We start from the raw sequence: 9,904 nt of genomic DNA on the forward strand, positions 1-9,904 counted from the left end.
AGATGTATATGTACTTGACTTTGTTGAATGCATTGAAAATACTAAGAAGGTTTTGAAAGAAATGTATGATTTACAATTGGGGTTTCAAGGGCCAAAGTTCAAAATGTGGACTAGCCTTGTGTATGGTTCTAAGAGTGATAGTTGGCTTGATTTTAATGAGAAAGATGAGCTAGGTATTGTCCTCAATAATATGTTTATAACTGTGAAGGGTGGATTTGAAGGTCAAGGTGTGAGACATTCTAGAAGGGAAGGGGTGTCCAATAATGTGTTTCTTGAGACTATTGAGAATGTGAAAAGGGAATGCCATGCTGCTGCTATTTTTTTGGTGCAAGAAATTAATGACAAATTCCCATCACATGACTTGGTTGAAGCATTTTCCATCATCTACCCACAATTTTGGTACTCTCTAACATGTGAAGTGGATTTTTAAAGGCATTTGAAGACTTTGCAGGCCACATATTGCACTCAAAGAGAAGTGGGTGGTTGCTTCTATGGTCCTATCTTGGACGCAGAGAAGCTAGATTCCCAATCTTCCTTCTTTACTACAACAATGAAGGCACATGTTGCAAAGACTCCAGTGGAGTATGCAAAAGAGGTAACTGTCACTTTTCTTTGGAAAAAGTTGTCCCAAGCTCCTCAATTGTTGTCTCAAATTTCCGAGTATGCAAAGCTTGCTGACCTTGCCTTAGTGATGATTATTGGTAGTGTCGAAGATGAAAGGACTTTTAGTAGGCTTGATTTCATAAAAAATAAGAAGAGGAATAGATTAGATAAGCATTTGGACATTTGTGTCCGTGCTTTTGAGAAAAAGTTTTATGATATCAATACATTTCCTTTCAATGAAGCTTGTAATGTATGGAATGATCGTCCTATGCGTACAAGGTATCACAGCTCATGCATTGAGGAGGAAGAAGAAGATCTTGATGATATTAGTGATATAGACAGTGACGATACATGCTAGAAGCTTCATGCTCATGATTTGATAGTATGTGCTGCCAATGATGCAATTGTGGATTGTAGCTAGTGTATGTGGTTCAAGATGATGCACTGCCATTCTTCCTTGATGGGTTGCTTCATGATTGGCAGGATGCCTTGCCATTATGCCTTGTTATTTTTATATTCATGCATGATCAAATGGGTTGTTTCTTGGATTAGCAGGATGCCTTGCCATTATCCCATTGTGTTTCATGGATCAACATGATGCAAAGCCATGGCCCATTGTGCCATTGTGGTTCTAGTATATTTTGATCAACATGATGCGTTTTCTAGTGTTGTTGGTAGATGTGCCATGATGGATGTATTTCAGCTTTCTATATTTTTGGATCTATGAAAATGTGCTTGGTTGCAGCTTTTGGTAAAGGCATATATGATATGAGTAAGGAAGGTTTGTAAGTACGCATGTTAATCTTAGTGTATTTTATTTTCTTACTGATGTCTATTTGGGGTTGTGCAGGGAAGGGGAGAGGATAGTTGATTCACTATCCTTAGTGAATCAACTATCATCTCCTTGGAGGGAGCTTGGTGTAGCCATGGAGGTTCATACCTCATGGTGAAGGGGTTCAACTCCCCTACTCTCTGATTATTCTGAAATAAAATTCAATGGTAAGTTTATATTATTTCCACTTGACAATGTATATAGTCCAAAAATATGACTCTCTCTCTCTCTCTCTCTCTCTCACTCTCACCCACACACACACACATACAATAGTTTCATAAACATCAAAGCTGACGGTGTCACTATAAAAAGTTTATGTTGTTTTCTATCCAAAAAGAACCTCACATTAGAGGGTATCAAGGGTCTTAAGACTATAGTTTGAAGGTTGTTATCCATGCACAAAGCACTTGACATTGGACATCCAAACTTAACTCTTTTTGAAAACAAAAACATAAATGTGAAGCATATTTTAAGATCCATATAGGAAATATTTCATACCTATAACAATTGGATAGTATTGCCTACCTAAGTGCTATATTCGTAGTCAATTTTGAGAGAAAATGACTTTGCACCTATCTCTCTCTCTCTCTCTCTTTCTCTCTCACCTCTCTCTCTCTCTCTCACCTCTCTCTCTCTCTCTCTCTCTCTCTCACACACACACACACACACACACACACACACACACACACACACACACACACACACACACACACACACACACACACACACACACACACACACACATGTACACATGCTTGAAGAGAATAGACATTGAAGCTTATGTAAATGATAGCATTTTCTACTCATAGTATTTTCTTCATGTCAACCAAAACCTTCTCAAATTGCTAGAAATACAAATTTTTTATTTGCAATAAGCACAACAATTCTAGCTAGCCTTATTGTCTTGAGTTTGGGTCCTCTCTCATTAAACTTCCTTTACCCACCTACCTATGCCCCCCCCTAAAAAAATTCCTTGCACTCGTGAGAGAGAGAGAGAGAGAGAGAGAGAGAGAGAGAGAGAGAGAGAGAGAGAGAGAGCATGTCGTAATGTCTTATAAATAATCATACTATTAATGCAATCATACAAGAAAATTGCAAACTATGCCTCCTCTTTTCGATGAAAATTAAGTTTTTTTAATAGTGACAAATTCATACTAAACATTCCTTTCACTCGCCAATTTGACAAGTTTATGTTAGGCACAACATTTACTCGCCAGCAAAGTGAGCAAAATTTCAAGAAGGGTGTCCAAAAAAAATACACTGGATGGTACATTCATGTTTCCTTTTTCTGACTCCCCTTTTCCATCACTATCTCCCTCAGTAGTCCATTCCTCTCGTAAAGACCGTTTCAGTTCTTGGTATTTCTTTTTACCCTCCAGTTTGGTCCACTATGGGTCTTTTATTGTTTTTGTTTTTTATTTTTGAGAACTTTGTGGTTTTGTTTCGGTTTTAGCTTTTCGTACTTGTTTTATTTCCTCTCGTGTTCCTTCCCTTCGAACTTTTGAGAATCTTCCTGATACTTGATCTTTTACACAATCCCCTACTTTTACAAGCATCAGATAGTGAGTTTTACCTTTTATCCCGGGCATCAGGTTCTCTCTCACTTTGTTTCCTGCTCATTTTCTCCTATAGCGTTCCTGGCGTCTAGGGTGCTGATTAGCAAAATCATAAAACTTGATATTCTCCGTTTTCTCCCCACGCTCACTTGAGTTGTCTGAACACTCATTATCTGCATCGTTATTTACCTTCAGATGTTCAGAGGAGTTATAAAACTCTTCTTGTTCTCGTGGTTCTACCATCTCATCTCCTCCTGGTATAAGGCTTACCATGTAATAGGGTAGCACATCATAGCCATCCTTATCGCAAAATTTTGTTGTTGGACTATCTGTAATGGTACAGACATCCAATGTTGCTAGTATGTGTTCCCATTCTAAAGGTTCCAAGGCATCTTCAGGAAAAGGTTCCGGAATATAATCCTTGTCCTCAATCGCTCTTTCTAAGACGCATTCCTCTCTTTTTAAGCTCCCACAATGTGAATCTCCGCACATCCATAGCTCTTTTTGTTGCCCTAACATGCTCGGAGTTCTGATCCAGTGACTGTAGCTGAATCAATCTCTTCTAGTAGTGTTTGGTTCACATCCTTGTAACTATGGTCTTTCAAGTGTATTTTGGTTGCTGTCTCGCCATGTCTGAGGTATATGTGGTCGTAACCTTAATCCTGGACCATCTTTAATTGTCTCATGAATGGTCTCCCTAAGATGATCTCATAATTGTTCTTTTTGCCGAAATCGACTATTGCAAATGTATGCTCATACTCGATTCCGCATGAAGTGACAATCACTTTTTCTAAGAGTCCTAGAGGCTTTTCCATGAACCCATCTACCAATTGCAATTTCATTCTGGTAGCTCTCAAAGCTGGTTCTCCCCATTTTTCCTAGATTTCCTTGGTGGCGATAGCAACTCCTGCTCCACTGTCAAGAATAGCCTTGGAAACTACTCCTTGGAATTCTACTGGTAGCGTGGTGTTCCCATCTTCTCCCTCGCAATACTCTCCAACCTTGTTTAAAGGTACTGGCCTAGTGTTTAGTTGAGGCCTGTCCAATTCTCTGATCCCTTCTTGAAGCTTTGAGGTGGGGTCTTTCACTCCAAATTTTTCTAGGCATTTTCCTAGTGTGGTCCACATATTTGGTCGTAACCTTAGGATTTCGGCTAATGTGATTATGCATGCTACAGGAGTGGACAATAACTCAATCAACCCTTGTGAATCCATCACTTTGTTAGAAGAAAGTCTTTGAGATGGGATTTCTCTCACCTCAAACTTGGCTTCATACTCTCTTGGGTAAGAGGGTAGAGTTTTTAGCGAGTCTGGTTGGTTGTGCCCCGAACTAATGGACCCCTAGTCTCCCCCTTGTGAATGTATATCAAAGTTCATTTGTGATCTTGCCTCAAATTCTTCAATAGGAGGTAAGATCTCCTTTTCTCTTTTTTCGTGCTGTTCATGTGGTAACTCACCCTGTTAGCTTCGTTGGCCTCACGGATTTGCTTCCACAGATGATCTAGACCATTACAATCCTTACCCATTTCTGCCAATGTTTTAAGTTGGAACCCGTAACTTGCCTCATCTGTTGTATTTGGCACTATGATAGGCTCTCCCCTAGACTCATAGGCATTCGTGAGTCTTTCCTTCATTTCTACTTGTTTCTCTAAAGCTGGTTTGATAGGAGTTGGAGCTGGTACTTCATGCCAATTTGCAGGTTTACCAAGCGGGTTTTCTATCAAAGATTGAGCTGTTTCAATCATCTTTCTACACATTTCCAACCTCTGTTTTTCTATTTTATCATATGGATAAGTCATCCATATTTGCTCTTGGGTTTGGTTCTTTTTGAGTCTGGCTTCATAAGCTTTTAGAAGTGGGCTCTATGGTTGCCGCAGTGTGTGAGCTTAGGCTAGATAGATCCTCTAACCGTTCTAATCTATCCTTTGTGTGTTTTAATTCCTCGGATATAGCAGTTTGCTCTTGTTCTTTCTTGGCTTTCATACACATCTTTCTAGCATTCCAAGTGCTTCTCTGATTTTTCGTTTCTAAACTTGGGGCATCGGTTTTTGGCTCTTCAATTATGGGTTCATTCGTCATTCTTTGAGCTTGGGCTCGTGTCACTGCCTGAATAGGTATGATTGTCTCGTTTTCTGACCCTCCACTAGAAGGCACTGCTTCTAGCCTGTTCAAGGTAGTTTTTGCTCCTTTGCTTGGGTTCTTAGGGCAATCAGGAATCAAATGAGTAACTCCACACTCAATGCAATATGCGTTGACTCTAATGATTTCATCATGAGGACAGTCTCTTAGCGAATGGTCTCCACCACACTTGTAGCAGGGTCCTTTAGGCTGTTGAGGTGCTCCTTGAGCTCCTCTTTGTTGGTATGCATGTATCTATCCGCCCATGCCTCCGTTGGCTATGAACAACAATGTTCGTCCATCCAAGCTATATCTTCCTTCTCCTGCTGCCTGCAATGTTGGTGGTCCTGCACCTCCCATCATGCTCCATGGTTCTGGTGTTGGGGATTCTTCTGGTGGATAATAGGCAGGGTTTTCCGTATATCCATTGGGATCTTCATAATATGCATGCATAGGCACCAAAGCCTTCTCTTTTGATTCGGTTACTATTGGTGTGTAGCTTATGCCAACTGGTCGTAATCTTGGTAGGGGTGGTTGTTGCAACACTGGTTGTGGTCTTTCTACACCTACAGGTCCTGGTAGGTTGCCTGCTTGATATCTAGGCATCAGTGGAACTTGGGGAGATGCTACCTGAGCTTGGGGAGCATAAGGTCTCTCTCTCACATATCCCTTGTTATAATAACATTCCTCCGTCCCATGGTTTGTCCATTTTTGTTCAATAGCACACCACTTGGGCTGTTTAGCCTGGGGTTTGGCGTACAATTTAATCTTTTAGCACTTCCTCTACAAGCTGCTCTTGGTTTACAACTACTTCTCCTTTTAGTGCTGTCTTAGAAGACTTGCTTCCACTTTGTTGTGAGGATGAATCGTCGTGAAGATCCTTGAACTCACCCTCTTTGTAGACCGCACAATTGTCTACAAAGTAAAGAGCCTCCTTAGTTAACTCATTCAATGTCGTGCTCCTCTTCATATGTAAGTCCTTCTGGAGATCTGCATTCCTTAGTCCTTGGATAAATATAAGCATAATTCTGGACTGAGTTGGCAATCCTTCCACAGGGCAGAACTTAACATATCTTTTTAGTCTTAGGGATGCCTTTCTTAAAGATTCTCCGTCTTTCTGTTTGAATTTATGGATTTGTGAGATAGTATTATGAGCTATCTCCCTTTGTGAGAATTCCTCCATAGACTCAAAATCTCTACGCTCCACAGAGTTGAACCAAGTAGTAGCGTCATCCTTTAGGGTTAGTCCAAACCCTGCAAATTGGGTAGGGAAGTCTAACACCTCTTTAGCTCTAATTACACGCACAAAGGCTGCTACATGATCTCTTGGATCTCTGTTTCCCGTGTATTTCTTGTTTACCATTTTTGCACTTGAGAAGGTCTAATTCTACGATGGTCTATAAATCTCATCATTGGATCTCCTTGTCCCAATCTATATACCTCCTCTGGTCTTCTGTAGTAGGCTGGTTCCTCTCCCAGTGGTGTTTCTAAGCCATAATTTCTAACAGTTCTTGCAAGAGATTGTTCATCTCTTTGAAGTCGTTCTATGGGTGGTCTTCCAGGCTTTGTTGACCCTTGAGTTTTTGGATTAATCTCTGCTTATTACCGTGAATAGAGTGGTGGTTCTTGTAAATCCCTTAGCCCTCGTGCGGCTTGATAACCATCTTGATTTCGGTCTCGCTCTAATGTTGCACTTTGTTGAAGCCATGCCTGCAATGATGGCTGAGTTGCTGGTTGGTTTTGGTTGTTGGATGTCTACGATCGGGTGGAATGTGAGGTCGCGCCATACTCCTCTACAAAGGGATTTGTCGACTTGCTAGGGGTGTAGGTGGCTCTTGGCACTTCATCGGGGGCATATGTTGATGCTCCTGGAACTATTGCCTTTTCTACCTCCTTTGGCAGAATACGCAGGTATTCTCGTCCGTACCTATCAACAAAAACGATATCCTTCCCCATAGAAATTTCATAAGAGAATAAGTAAAGAACCTTGTCTTTGATTAACTCGTTTGGGTATGGTTCTTTGTAGTGAAAGTAGGAGACTATTCCCTCGCTCACATGCTTGTAAAATCCCACATTCTCATTATAAGTTGGAAACCCTGGTTGTTTCCTTATCATACATAAAAATTCCTCCAGGTTGATCAATGCTTGGTGGCGGTTCTTGAGTTTCTGAAACCATTTTCCCCTTCGCCACGTTATCTCCATATCTGTTGTAATCTTCAGGGTTACTAACTATCAGATAGTGGTTCCTCTTTTTGTCTCGGAATCTATCTCCATCATCATAAACTCGAATTATCTCCAGTCTCTGAGCTAATCTTTCTTCAATACAAATACACTTACGTCCTCGATAGTCAGAATAAACTAAGGCTCCCCTTGAGTTTGTTCCTTCTAAGAAGATCACAGTGAACTTGGAATCATTCAAACGATTAAGGGAGGTGCTTCCTCGTGGCATTTGTTCGTCATAGGTGAAACCTCCTGGCTATTGACTACCCATCATGAAGAAGGATTTTTCTGATGAAGTGTCAGTATCACTACCCTCCTCAATAATCGATGCTAGTGGATCTAGCCTTGCCTGAGTTACACTCTCCTCGGTGGACACTAAGCTACCTTGGTCACCTGCCACCTTTTGGTCTCTAAAAATGTATCTTCCTGATCTTAAATTCATCAAAATTATCAATGCAATTTATCACAAATCCAACCACTCACCTGGCAAAGGATCAGTCTCCGCACAACTTCTTGCTTTGCTGTGCTGAATATACCTGTATACAAGCATTTAATTTCGGCAATCGAATCAAAGAATTTAACCACTAGAGGTTATCTTAGTAATGATTGATATAACTGGAGAGTTAACCTCAACCAATACTATATTTTATACACTACTGGTGTTCTAGATTAGGTCTGCTAATCTGGAATTGTACTTCCCTCGGATGTTGGTTAATTTACGTGAAAAGTATGAATTCAGTCTTTGCTCCGTCAAAAGGTCAAACAAGGTCCAAATTCACTTCTGAAAGAAGTTCTGGAACCCTTAAGCCAAATGGAACCTCACTATATAAGCTTAGTCAAATTTTCTCTTCACTAAGCCCTAGTAGACATCCTACGCGTAGGATGTCTCCTGCTCTGTTTTGCTTGGATTCTTGCACTATGGATTCCCCTTGATGTGCTGAGTCCACAGTTGTTTTTACTTTTTGATTTGGACACCTATAAGCTGGTCAATGGATTAGAAATCTGTTATGATAGCCTGCTGCTATCTTGATCAGTCAAATCAACCCCAATTTGGACCAAAATTGACTAGGAGGCTTGCCTCAGGCTATACAACACCTTGCTATGTCCACAGTCAATATCTGGCTTCCATTTCTTGCTTTAGACATCCTACGCGTAGCGTGTATTTTTGCTCAGATTAGCTTCAAATGCAAAGCACAGACTCTCCTTGAGATGCTGATCACTTTGGTATGCTCAAAATTAGGTTTGTAGTGCAAAATCACACAGATGACATCTTACGCGTAGGATGTTTTTTTGTTTTTTTTAATCCCGGACTTGACCCACAACTTCCCCTTAATGTCAGTAACCCAGTGGTATGCTTAGATTTTGGTTTGGATTTCAAAAGTCCCCAATTTTAGCTGTTCTAGCCTTTTTCAGTCACAAAAGTGCTAAAGTCTGCTTAGAACCCAATTTTTCTCACCCAAATGAGATGAAACCTCTCTCAGTCACTTAATATATCATTCAGATCATGCTCATGTAGTCATCCCATGGTTTTGGTCTTAAAATAATGCCTTGGCACAATTTGGGTAGGATGTCTGGGAATTTTAGTCTATCTGGCCTTATCTTGTCAAGATATGGTCAAATTTCCACTTTCCAGGTGAAAATAGGGTAAACCCCACCTTCTGAACACACTGGTCAACTCAATTAAAATTAAATTTTTTCCTAACAGAAATGCTGCTGATGCTCTGCAGCTCTATCCGAAACACTCACAGTAACTTTTGGACTTCACTTTAGCTTTCAAACACACTGTTGAGTCTTTTACAACCTTGTGATGACTCTAACAAGCAAGTATACATGCATGAAGTGCTCTAGATTCTAAATCATGATATCCTACTTACTCTACTCCTACTCATCATGTGAAATGGTGATAATGGTGTTTTTGGTTGCTTCTTGGCCTCTCCGGACTCTCAAGCTCTCCTTTCACCGCTTCTACCACTCTAACTCCTACTCAACAACTCACAACTCAACTAAACTACCTAAAACTATCTCAGTCTACCTAAATCTACCTAAGTCGAAGGATCTAGGCCAGACACACACTTCCTAGACTCCCTCTAAGACCTAGAGAGTCCTCCACCCTCTGATCCTGTCTAAATGTAAAACGAGACTCTTGGCAAGCCAAAGAATCCCTATCCTCAAGGACTAGTGTTGGTCACCTACCTAAGGTTTTCGTCCCCGACAACGACGCCAATGTTGGACGCATACGTCGCGACGGACGTCAGCACAGAGAGAACTCACCTAACAAGATTTTTTAGCTAAGGATGAAGCTCGACCCGCAGGCGCGTGGAAGGAAGCATAGGGTGTCAACCTACACTCGATCGACTCCTAACTAATTCCTACAGAGGTCTCTACCCAATGTCTAAGTCACAGCCTTCAAGAGTGCATAAGAGGAAACTTCCTACAACGCTTTCTAGAGCCGAACACCCATCAAACAATCTCAAAGCACCACAGAACTTAAAGGAGACTCTACTAACACCAATAGGTACCTCTTCCTAAAGTCTAAGAACCAAAACCCCAACCCAAAACACCTGGTGCAGAATCAC

This window comes from Adiantum capillus-veneris, chromosome 13, assembly GCF_014529385.1.
Source record: "Adiantum capillus-veneris isolate H3 chromosome 13, ASM1452938v2, whole genome shotgun sequence".
NCBI lineage: Eukaryota > Viridiplantae > Streptophyta > Polypodiopsida > Polypodiales > Pteridaceae > Adiantum > Adiantum capillus-veneris.